Source organism: Falco biarmicus, chromosome 4 (genome assembly GCF_023638135.1).
Source record: "Falco biarmicus isolate bFalBia1 chromosome 4, bFalBia1.pri, whole genome shotgun sequence".
Taxonomy (NCBI): Eukaryota; Metazoa; Chordata; class Aves; order Falconiformes; family Falconidae; genus Falco; species Falco biarmicus.
Genome location: NC_079291.1, coordinates 2,223,052 through 2,235,973, shown reverse-complemented (window position 1 = coordinate 2,235,973; position 12,922 = coordinate 2,223,052). Strand labels below are relative to the sequence as shown.

At 39.7% G+C, this 12,922-nt stretch overlaps 1 protein-coding gene across 11 annotated transcripts in view; it reads left to right on the top strand.

Annotated features, from left to right (window-relative positions):
• Nucleotides 1-12,922, top strand: part of OSBPL3 (oxysterol binding protein like 3) — a 92,649-nt gene that overhangs the window by 3,477 nt on the left and 76,250 nt on the right. For 5 of the 11 annotated variants that reach the window (XM_056334533.1, XM_056334524.1, XM_056334530.1 and 2 more), the window contains exon 2: nt 1,948-1,999. The exons of 4 other annotated variants lie outside the window; for them this stretch is intronic. The gene's annotated coding sequence lies outside the window, so the exon portion shown is untranslated. Of the gene's footprint in view, nt 1-1,947; nt 2,000-7,503; nt 7,552-12,922 lie in introns of all 11 variants that reach the window. 2 more of the 11 variants (XM_056334528.1, XM_056334526.1) reach the window with 1 other exon arrangement.

The following is a 12,922-nucleotide window of genomic DNA, read 5'->3' as shown; positions in this document are numbered from 1 at the left end:
GCACAGCAGCACTTAATCCTATTTTGGTGTCTGGGTGCTCTGTGATGCTAACCATGAAAGTAAAGAAATAGAGTTGAGCCGCTTTCAATGTGGCAGGTGCTGAGCAATTTTTGCAATGCCTCTTTGCTATTGATTCACAATCTTCGGATGAAGGCTATTCTAGGCATGACTCCTGAATCTTTTCCTGTGGAAAATAAGTACTGATAAGCATGACTTGACAGGAATCCCTGTTACGTACAACAGGAGGGAGGAATAAGAGTGAGAAGTGACTTTCACTGACCTCTAAGCCCTAAGCTGAAGTAGTGCATTGAGAATTGTTATGAGTTTCTAGCTCTTAGATCTCCAGATTTACTAACTGTGTATCTGGCTGTAAAGACAGCCTGACATAAATATAGTGGCTGCCTAATAGCATCTGAAATTGTAGAAGTTATGGAAAGAAGGCTGTAGGTATGGTTCCCTATATGCATCTGTGCATCACTTCTAAATTTTTTTCACAGTTTAAACAACTTGAAAAATCCTTCCTTTGAAGTCATTGAATAGCATATTACCCAAGCTCTTCACTCCTTGTCTAACCAAGAGGTGTGTATGTACCTGTGTTTCTAGATTTCTCACTTTCAAGTCCAGCTCTTAAATTTCAAGTACTTGAACTGAAGATTCCCTCTTTAGTCTAAGTTGCGGGGTTTTGATGGCTGAATCACATTTAGGTTGGCAAACACAGCTGCTACAATGTCAACACAGTTATTTCCTTATGGACATTTTCTTTGGCACTTATGTTAACATGGATGTGCAAACAAATCTTCCTTTCTTCTACCTTTCAATGTAATGTATGAATTGGGAATTAAGGAAACTTTTCTTTTGATTCATCTTTCCATAACAGCAACTTTTTAAGTGATAGCTTCAGATTCTGCCTGCATGTTGGTTGAGCTGAAACCTGAAAAAACTCACAGCAAAAACATGGTAGTATGTGGTGCTGCAGTTGTCATGCAGCACTTGTATTTGACTGCTGTTCTTAGAATGAAGGTGGTAACAATACAAAATAGTAAAGGTAAGAAACTAAACCTTGTTGGTACCAGAGTTTATAACTATGCTGTGTTTACTGCAATGATACCTGTTGGATATCAATAATGATTTTTGTTGCCATTAGAAAAAATGGAAGCATTGGGCTTTCTTGCCGTTCGGTGTATTCTCTGATTAATGTTTTTAGAGTAGAAGCCTGAAATGTTTCCCTGGCTGAATGTAATTGTACTCTTCCCTCATCTTAATTTCTGCTAATTCTGTTATTATAGTGCTCATGATGATACTGTGAAGAGTCTATTATCACAAGTGTCATAACTTTATCCGTTGTGGCAATCACTTAGGTCACTTCTAGGTCACCTCTCTCTGATCTAGCTTACGCTGCTTTTTCTTGTGATTTGGAGGCTTTTCCTAGTTGCAGTGTATGCATTGTTACTCTTCTGATTCTGTTCCATTTTCATATAATTGCTGGTGAAAATGAATCTCCTGGTCTTAACGGTTCCGGTAAAGAACAACTGTGTGGGTATACTCGATTTGCTTTACATGTTTACTTCTTTCTGCCTAAAGAGTAACCAAAACCATAGGAGACAATTTCTGAACAGCTTGTCAATCATCAACAGAACCTGTGTGCAGGAGACTTTATTCTTCTCAGTCCACAAGCCCATCTGTGTCACTGTTAATTCTGCTTGTTACAGAAGGTTAAGTTCTGCTCTTCAAGTTTTTGTATGAGCAGAGTAGGATATAGGTCTCTGGCACTACTTACTTTCATCTCACCAACCACTCATATTAAAAAGATTTTGTTGCAGTGTCTCCTCCTTCTCCAAGATAATTGCCTTGTCAGTGTGTCTGGAAAAATAGCCTTGAGGAAGGATAGCGAGAGTTTCTTCATACTCTTATTTCCCCAAGTAAAATGTACAATTCTTATTTTTACAGAACTTTACTGCCCTGTCTGCAGTGGCAGCAGATGGCTTTGAAACCAGTCTTGGTAAGTTTTATTGTCAAAAGAGTTCTGCTGCTGCCTCAGGCTGCAAGGCATAATAGCAGCGTCTCCCCTGAACACAATGCAGAACTCGTTTGGCTCATACTGGCACCTGTGACTATGCTGGCTGCAACTGTGTTGCTAGAAGCTTGTATAATAGTATTATAAAATACTGTATTCTGAAGGAGAGTGAATGATGCTATGATTTCTTTCTATATCCCCTGCTTGTGAGAAATAGGAGTGCTGAGATCCTCTAGACAAAACTTTGACAGCATAAACTGTGAATTTAAGTGTAATTTACAATGTAGGAGTGGAGGAGAGAGAAAGTTTCACTATGAATGTGATTCAGTCACTGACCGTCTCGTATACCTTAAAAAAAAAAAAAAAAGGAAACAGCAAGTGTCTTTTAATCTTCTGTGGTAGTGCTTGAGCACTTCAAAATAATGAAGTGTAAATCAGCAGCAGCAATGGGAATCCTGAAGACATGCTAGTGACTACCGTCTGCGTACTGGGGAGCTGGTGAAGCTAGCTCCAAAGGATGTGGGCTACTGCATTTCTGCTAGTTTAAGATGACTGTGGTAGGGGTTTGTGGTGGCTTTCTCAAGTTCACTCCCTGATGCCTTGCTGATTGCTGAAGGCAGGCAGGCTGGTACTTGCTGTAGATACCTTTCTACAATTTGGTAACTGTGTAGGGTTTGCTGCCACCCACCCACCCACACGCCCACACCCACCCCTGCAATTGGATGTTCTAAGAACTTGCTTGTCCATTTTTTTAGCAATGGTTTCCCTCCCTCAAAAGAAGCAGGCCACCTGGCATACATTGGGCTATTTGGAGCTGGTATTATTGCTAAAAGATCTTTGTAGGTCTTTGCTTTTTAAATAAGTGATTATGGAACAAAGAAACAAAAAATAATAAGCAAAAGCTGTTCTTAAGACTATGCCTGAATATAAGATTTCTCCCTAACGTGCTTTTTTTTTTTTCCTTGTAAGTGAGGGTGATTAATAAGGCTCTGTGGTCCACCTTGGTGCTCTCATGTCCTGGAAACTTCTCGGAACTGCATCTTACTTGCTGTTACTCTTAATTAGGGTTAGTTAAATTACTCAGAACAGCCATGTTTAGTTTCCTTAAAAGATAACATTCTAATAATGGTTTTGTCACTCGTTAAAGATATGTATCAGGACAGGGCTAGAGGCAGTGTACGCTGAAACACAGGAGGTTCCCTCTAAACATCAGGAAGTATTTTTTTTTTTTTCCTGTGTGATTGAACATTGGCACAGGTTGCCTGGAGATGTTGTGGAGTCTCCCTCCTTGAAGATACTCAAAAGCTGTCTGGATGTGGTCCTGGACAACTGGCTTCAGGTGGCCCTGCTTGAGCAGGGTGGATGGACCAGACGACCTCCAGAGAAACCCTCCGACCTCAACCATTTTGTGATAATTCTACTAGTGTATTTTGAAGTTTAGTGTAGTGCTCTTCAAACTCTGTTAGATCTAGAAATTTTGGAAAAGCTAGTCGGAGTCCTGGTGTTCTTTCCCCATTTTGCCTGGGCCTTAACTGAGTCAATAAGCAACTTGTGGTTGGGCTACAGGTTATCTTTCATACAGGAGGGTGCAGCCATTGTTGGAATAGGCTTCTTATGGAAGACTGGTGGTGTCTGACAGGATTTGACTTGTAGAAATAGAAGAGAACTTGAATTAATGGGGTTTGATAATTTGTCGATACTGAGGTCAGATAACAAGCAATTTGTATATGAAAAGAGGAGAATCTAGGCTAAATCTAGTCCTGTTGCTGAACTCTAGTAACAACCATGTTGGGGAAAAAAGAGTTGATATTTCTTGTTGATTTTCTGATTAAGGTCGAACAGTGGAAGGAAAAGAACTTAGGTGTTGGTCTACAGGGCTTTGTCATGTCTTGGCAAGAAAGCTACTGTCTAAGAAGTGAATTCAGTTAGGTATACCCTTACAAGCATCAACAAATACTTATTCACTGAATGAAGTGATGGACTAAGACGTATCATGGGCCCTCATTTGCCTACCACTGTGGTGTCTGTACTGCTGCTAGGCTGAGTGAACACCCGGCTAGATCTGGAGTCCTGAGCTACCTGTTTTGTCATGTTGTTCTTAATCTTCTACCCAAAACACAGATCTAAAGGGAAATGAAGTCTAAAGTTTAGGTGTTGAGCAAAATATTGGGCCAAAGTATTGTGACTGATTCTTGTCTTCCTTAACTGAATGGTACTGGTAATTTTTTTTTTTTTTTTTTAACTGACTGACCTAGCTAGGAAGTAGCAATTCAGAGCTCTTACACTACTGCTGCAGCTGCTGAAATTCAGGAAGTATAAACCCATTCATTCTTTCCTGTTGTTTTGAGAAAAAAAAAAAAAGTGCTATCACTGAGTTCATTTGCAGATTTGTTGCTGTCCTTCAGATCCACCTATCTCATCTACAAGGCACTGAACACAGAAACACTCAGTATTATGATAACCTTATAAACTGTATAAGGCTCACTGAATGTCTCCCAGTGTTCAGAGAATCTCAGACTGTTGAGGAAAGAGAACTTATTGAGGTAGGGAACTGCTATAGTGAATAAATAAAGTTCCTGCCTTTTAGCTGATGTCCAGTTTTTGTTGAAACAAGCTTTTTAACATCCTATTTCTTAAAATAAAAATGCACTGCTGAAATAATGCTGTTTCATTCAATTCACTGAGTAAATATGGAACTTCATTTCAGATTCAGAGATAAAATGTTAGAATTTTCCACAGGGTAGCTGAATCATAGGCTTCTCTCTACACACGTGAGCGCACACAGGCTTCATTTTGCAGCTTATTTTTCTATGTGTAATACTATATTGTACTGTACTCTTTGAAGTTCAGCAGGATTGATGCTTCCACTTGAAAATCAACAGCAGAGCTGTTGCCAGGATGTCACTTTGGCAGATGAGACTTATTGTTTGTTTATGTTCTTTTTTTTTAAGAAAAAAAAATATACTGTACTGCTTTCACAAAATGGAGTATTTGATAAGGGTGACTTGTTAATATTTTTTTTCCTTTATTGCAGGAGCACTTAAGTATACAAGGTCAATTTCTTTTTCCATGTCATATGCATGCAATTGCTGGTGTACCGAAGATCCCTTACTAGTGATAGTTTTACATTTTAAAATATCAAATTTCAAGTAATGGGACCCAACTGAGTATTTCTAAATACATACAAGGTCACTGTTTTCATCAGGCAGGCTTTAATAATCTGCTTTTGGTCCTAGTTGGTTAGTTTGATAACCTGAGCAGGGAAGATGCAACTTCCAATTGATTTCTAGCTGTATTGTCAGCCATCTCTGTTTTTAAACAAATGGCTTCCTTAATTTCATAGTAATTCAGTGATAGAACAGCGGTGGTATTTTAGTATCAACAAGTGACTGAGTGTCCTCACTTTGTGAGACACTTGTGGGGCTTGTCTGTGGTTGTGACTGCTTCCTGCTTGGAGGGGCTTGGAAATCTTGGTTTGTGAGGCATGGGTCAGCATTTGAAAACATCCATGTCTTTCTGACTGTGAATGCAGTTTCAGTCGTGATAATCCAGACATAATGACAGTTCACATTGAACTACTAAATGTTTTTTGGCAAATGAGCTTGCATTATTTACAATATGATTAGAATGCATGGTTAGCATAAACGCACCCTCTATTCAGTGCAGGATGAGAGTTGTTCGCTTTGGGTTTTCTCAAATTTAAACTGTTTAATAGTAGTTCAGTTTGTAGAGCCCTTCTGCAACAAGGATCATCTTTGCTTGCTGTTTGGTGAATTTTATGTTCTAAAAGTAAAAACAAAAAAAAGTTTCTATCTTGACTATTAGGAAGATGCAATGCCTTTCTCACTTTGGCCTGTCTCCCAGCACACACGTCTTGCAGAATTTGAATTTTTGAGGGATTTTCATTCTTAATATCATTAAGACTGCTCACAGTCTGCAAGTGCATTGCCACTCCATCCACTTTGTGATGGGTGACTTAAGAAGAGAGCAGGTACATTATCAATACAATTGTGTACATTATCAATAAAATCCTATCTTCTATATTAGCCTAGCCTAATGCACTTACAGCTGAGAGAGTGATGTTTGGTAAGGGAAGCAGGGATGGAGGGTAGGAAAACAGATTTTTAAGTATTAGTGTATGTAACTTTCTCAATTCTTATTCTGGTTGACCATACTGCTTTTTTTATTTCCTCATGGTTCTTGTTGGCCCTTGAAAATCATGGGGGTGTTCTGAGTAAATACAGGGGAGTCATCTTACGAAATTGTTTTGCCCAGTCCGTGAATGCCACTGAAACATTTGCATGCAAAAATGTTTCAGTGGCATGTAGGAGGAGTGCGAATGAAAATCACAAGGCATAGATTAGCTAGACTTGTGCTTGGATTGGCTTTGTTGAAGGGAAGAATTGAAGAAAACTGTTCTGATTCCTTGATTCCTCCCTGCACTGAGATTCTGAAACGCTTGTTTCTGTGTATCTGAGTCCCAGAATTGGGGAAGCTGCATTTACTGTCTCTGGAAAGGCATGGACGTGCAAAGTACTGACATCGAACTAAGAATGAAATATCAACAAATTTCAATGTCAAAACTGATGTGGTAGAAGCTACATATGTCTGGTAGCCCAAACGCAGGTTCTAAAAATCAGAGTTTTCTTCATCTGCCACTTTTTGAAATTAGTAGTGCTTTAAAACCAAACCTTTGTTTGCAAAAGAAATCCATATAAGTGAGTAAAGCCTAAGTAATTTCTTCCTATTAATGGAAACTTTAGAGTATTAAGGCACAGTCGGTTTGCAGCCCAGGTTAAATCAGTACAGTAAAGATGATAAATAGTATATAAAGACTTCCTTGCTGAAAGTGGGTATACTGACATACCACAGTCTGGAAGAGAGGTCCTGAATACTCACGTTTAATATCTGCTGCGGTCAATACATTTGTATATTCCCTTTTGTAAAGTGACCAGTCATAACCTTAAGATAGTCAGAACTTTGTCCCCTAGTATCCCACTAACAAATTATTTCAAAACTTCCCTGCTTTGACTAAAACTTTATTGCAGGATTCTGTCTAAATGTATCGACGACCAGTTTGCACACCTGGCTAAAACTGATATTTTCTCTCGGTGTTTATAAAGGCATCTGTGTTCCCTCTGAGTCTGTGTAAACTGGTGAACTGTTTGCTCCGTTCACGTTGGGGAGGCTCCCCCTTTCCCCCCATCAACCTGGGAGACTTGTGTTTAGACTGCAAGAAATACAGAGAATCTTGTGATGTGGCTGACTAGGTATGCTCATGGTATTCACTTTAGGACAACATTCTGCTGTCAATCTTCCTTGCTTAATATTGCATTGATCTCAGGTGTGTCCTTTGTGCTATTCGTTGTTTCCTGACCACATTAGATGCAGGCAGTGCCTTGCACAATGACTTTTTTTTAATGCTTCCCTATATGTCTCTGTAGGAAATGCCTTACTTCATGTCAAGGATAGCTTTTTTCTTTTTTCAGACCTTCATCAAATTGGTGATGGAGTGAATGTGTAATCAGCTCATGCATGTGAGTACCTTCCCCTCTGTTACTTCCAGCTGTCATAGCAGAACTTCTGCTTGTCTTACTCCTTGGGTCCTGACCTTGCCTCCAGGACGGATGAACTGCATTCCCTGTCACCACTTTCATTCATGTGGTTCCTCTCACCTGCTGGTCTAGTTGTTTGGTGCAATGGAGGTTCCTCTGTGCTTTTTGTCAGCAGTAATTTTTATTAGACGTCTAGGTTGTTTTGCTGCTAGTAAAACTGTTAAATAAAGCTACCCCCAAGATAATTCTTGGCAACCTCTTCTAGTGATCTGTGTCCAGACTGACTTTTTTTTTAAATCGATTTCTGTGGCCAGTTGGTTAGTCACTTTGCTATTCTTCTACTAAGATCATTGCCAGCTTTATTAAATTTTTATGCAGCTGTTGTCAGGTCCAGATGAGATCTACAAATTTTCCTGGTCTTTTTTATTTTTTTTTATACAAAGTTAATCTGCTAGCATTGACTTTGGTATTTCCTTCTGACTATTTGCCTTAATCTGAAATCTTGCTTGTTGCTGATTTCCCTTTCTCCCCTCGCTTCCACTCTAAAGACAGGTATTCTGTTTGCTCTCCTGCCATCAGAGTATGCCTCCCGCTGCTTTTTTGTCTGCTTCAAAAGTACAGATTATATTTTTTAAATGTTTATATTGGCTGGAGGTGAAGTAGGCACAATAACTTAAGAATGCATGAAAGTTTTATTTGCAGCTATATGTACAATTCAATCTGCCTTTTCTTGCAGAAATCTGTAGCAGTGTCATCTGCTTTCCTCAAGTCGTGCTCAAGAAGTTGTTAGTCTTGATTTCATGCTGGTTGTGATAGTTTCCAGGCCTGTTTCATAGCAGATATCCTTTGTTTCCTTACTAAGAAATTTTCACTGCCAGTTACTTCTTCACTTAGCTTCGATGTGTTGTTGAAGAACTTTGGTTTTAGTATATTTTAAATAAAATTTTTGAAAGTTTTAACTTTATTCCTGTACTTCAACATACGAGGTGCAGCTTCCCCTGTCAACTCCTTTCCTGCCTTTTGGGGAGGTGTGGGGAAGCCATTTATCTAGTTAGGGCTTTTTCATCTTGCAAGTTGTGTACTGCACACTGCATTCCATGAGGCATTTCCAGATTAATTTCTGCACATCTAATGAAGCAGCAGCTCAGCATTTTCGATTTAGAGAGTCTGAATTCCTCAGTCTACCTGATTACTTAAACTAGTTCCTTTTGCTTATTACTCATTTGAGTCAGTTAATCTCCTGCAATGCCTGATTCACTGTGATGTTTTTCATTCTAATAAAATCTCTACTAAAGGCTGGTTTCTTGGATTCTGCTACAGTCTCAGCACTCTGAGCAAGGCTTTTTTTTTTTTTTTTTTTTTTTTGGACCCAGTTGCATTCTGTTTGTTCTTTTGCAGTGATGTATGTGTTGGTGCATTGTTTTTTTTTTTTTAAATCTATCACAGTCTTAACAGGTGTAGAAGTGTACTGCCCCTGCCTCTACTGGCTTTTCGGAGTAGAGTGTACAGTTCAATGTGTTTAGCTACTAAGACTCTGCTGTCCCTCTGAAATTGTATTTAATTCAAGTTCATCAGTTTTGTAGTATAGTTGTCTTTTTTTTTTCTTTCTTTTTTTTTTTTTTTGTAGCACATAGCTACTTCAAAGTCTTTTATCTGGTCATGCTGTTTACCAGGACAGGCTATTTGTCTGCCTGACCCCTGTTCTTTATCAAGGACCCTAGTCTTTTATCAAACAATCTGAGATAAAAGTCCTTCTCAGCTACATCCTCATTTTCCTTTGCTAGTGCAGTGAGGTTAGGTGTGGAAACTGTGTGGGTGCCCAACAACTTTCACTTCTCACTTTCATCTGTAAATCCCTTCTTGGGTGTGTCACCTTGTCCTAGAATGTCAGTGTCCTTGTCTCATGAATAAGAGTCCATCAGCAGAAGAGCCCTGATGAGTGACTCCGAATAGTGTTTCACCCATCTCTCTCTCTCTCTCTCTCCCCCCTTACATTAATACCTCTTCATCAAATCCCTTGAGGTACAACTGGATCAATTGTTTGAAACCCTGCTATATAACTAATCTCCAGATTCTGTCCCTGCCACCTCTGTTCTTTGATGGTAGCTTAAGTGACCTTAAACACCCAGAAAGTGTGTAACTTCAGCAGGGAAATACCTGAAGTACAAGGAGGAAGGCTGATATATGCAAATCACTTGATATGATTGTGAAAGCATTCACTTAAATGTGACTATATATTTTATAAATATATTAAAAAATCTCAAGTTGCATCTGAGTGAATGTATGATTTTTTTTTAAACTGAAAATATTTATAGGCAATTTTCTTTCCCCATAAAGTTACAGATATAGTAGTAATTGTTGCCAGAGTTTTTCCAGCACTCATTGCTACAGCTAAGGCAATTTTGCAGGCCACCAGATGTAGAGAAAAGAATCTGGTAAATAAATAACTCTGGAATTTGTAGACCTCATAATTATCCACATCTATTTGTTTTTTTCTGCAGGAAACATTCACAGAATAAACTTACTGTGAATAGGTTGCAGCTTCTGCAGGATGGCATGTATTTATTCTGGAGGATGATACGTATTTACTCTGATGGATCTTGTTTTAACATAATTGCTTTTTAAGTAATGCTTCCATGAAAGTTTTGTGAATGTTTAGGCCTCAGCTGTCTTTGACCTGAAGCTGATGATGCTTTTTGGTGTGTGTGGTTTCTGTGTGTAGATGTGACTGAGGAAAAGAAGGGGTTATGCTTATGTAGGTGTTCTAATTTCAGAGAGAAGCATAAAATCTCTCCAGTATTACTGGTGGCAAGAAAACAAATAACTTTTTTTTTTCTGGTCTTCTCTCCTGCTAATCCCCAGATCCAGATTTAGTGGACAGTCAGTAATGGTACATCACTGCATGCTTACTTTCCCAGACTAACACCGTGGTTGCTTTGGCTCGTCTTCCCTGTTCTTCTATCCTTCCACTTGTGCAGGTTTTTCTACTGCTTTCTTAAAAGGCAGGACGTGGTATATCTCTACTCACTGTACCTGACATGATGGTTTTAAATGTGGGGAGAGGGTGAGAGGTGGTTTGGTGCTCGAGGCTTGTGCAGCCATACCTGGCAGGCTGCCCTGCCTGCATCTGGTTGCCACTGCCTGAGGTGGAATAGCCCAGCTAGGAAGAGCCCTGTGGAGTTCTAGGTCACTCAGCTCTCATTCACAAGTTAACACGTAGCATTAAGAGTGTATTTATCTATGGTAGATGCATCGTGTTGTGTGTGTGGGCTTTTTGTTTTGGTTTGTTTTTTTTAACATTCATCTGTACTACATAGGCTGTTGTGATCTGGCAGGGTTTTAAAATAAAAATGCTTTCTGTAAGAGTGACACATCTAGTATACAAAGTGCCTGCAGTATTCATCCCTATTTTTGATGCTATTCATCCACACTTCGGTCTGTTAATTCAGAAGAAAGAGTCTTAATGGCAGTGAGTGTCATAATTTTGCACTTTATCAGAAGTGGGTGAATAAAGCCTGTCTACACCTGCACTGACAGTAGGGAGCCTTTTTGTTCTGCAGCAGCTCAGCTAGCAGTGGAACATGGATGACCCACTGCAGAACACTGCATGTCAGGAGGCTTGCTTTAAAATCTCTCTTAAGCAACAGATAGACATAGTTCCTTTAACCTGTTCAATCCAGCCTGGTTTGTACCTCAGAAGTCATTGGTCAGAGGACAGAAAAAACTGTGGCACACTACCTTTGGTCATATTCAGTGTAGTAGGTTCTTCCTGGCAGACAGACCTCCAGCTGCTGCTCCTACAGTGCATGTGCAGCTCTAACACAGGCAAACCTGGCGTCTGAGCTGTAACGTGACATTCAGTAATTCGTATGGTCTGATACTTTCTTTTCCATAAGTAGCATTGTTCTTCTTTTCCCCACTCACCAAAGACAAGGATGAAGAATACCAGAACTGTGAAAAATTAAGAGTTTGGCTCAGTAAAGAAGAAGATGGATGAAAACAGAGAGAAAGTAGTTAGAGGGTACAAGCTGGGTGATGGTTTGGAGAGGAGGGAAGGGAGTTTGCAGTTATGGCCTGAGAGAAGGTGGGCAGACTTGTCATTGCAGCAGTGACTCTTTTAATTTAACTCCCTGAATTGTAGAAATATGGTGGATACTTCCATTACATAGCGACCTCTGAAATGAAGATGAACAGGACTGCTGAATCTGTAGGACACATCTCTAGCTGTCAGCTGAACTTTCTGCCTGAAACCCATTACCAGCTGAGAAAAGGAAATCAAAGCCTGCTACGCAGAACTCTTCCTTAAATCTTTTGAAATCCATATGTGGTATGAGAAGGCAGAAGAGAGAACTTGTTTCATGCCTTTATGGGGGTGCTGCAGCCTGCTGCCATAGCAGATTTTGGACCCCCTTGTGTTGTACCTCATGCCAATACAGCAGCTGCAGGGAAGGGTCAAGCTGTGTGCGTGTTCAGGAGATGTGCTGCTCCTCTTCCTTCTCAGTGGTGCCTGGCTAGGTGGCACAGGAAGGGGTGTGTGGGTACCAGGGTAGATTGCTGGTAAAGGCAACATCTTTACTAGAAACACGGGGAAAGTGAAATTTGGAATGGTTTGCTAATAAAGCAACAAGATGGCTTAGCTTGAAAAGGTGCAGGTATGTGTGCTTCCATTGCCTGCTGGCACTGGAACCAGAGTGACAGGAAAGCGATTGGCCTCTTGAAAATAGGGGTTCTGAAGGAGTGTTGGAGACTTTAATGTAATCATCTTCATGGTTTCCTTCCTGCTTCTCTGTTGTAATGTGCAACTGAGGGTGCCTGTGTGCTTTTTCTAACGGGAAGATTTTTTTTTTCCTCCTTGAAAGACAGAAGAGCTGAGGGGGGGAAGCTATTAAATTCTGAGAGCTATATTTAGCTCAGAGCAATTAAAGCTAGCACTATATAATGACACTTGTAACTAGCTTATCCATCATGCCAACTATAAGATTTTAATGTTTGGTTTCAGTCAGACTTGGCATTACTTTTAGCTTTTGCTCACATTCATTAAACTCTGAATTTTAGAAGACATCTATTTGTTTGTTTTGGTCAAGTCACTTTCTTACTGTTCCCTGTCATGTTGTTTGATTTTTTTTTTTTTTTTTTTTTTTTGGTATGTATGTAAACCAGCCTAATCCTGTGTAGCTTCTGAAAGGGGTAGTTCTGCTCTACCCTCCTGTCTACAGCTGCCCGATTTGCTCTTTTAATCTCCTATATGCTGGCTGCACATTCATGCAGTGAACTCATTAGTGTGAACTAAAAATCTGACTTTTTTTTTCCTGGTTAGTTATTAATTGGATTAATTTCCTACTCTGTTTCCACT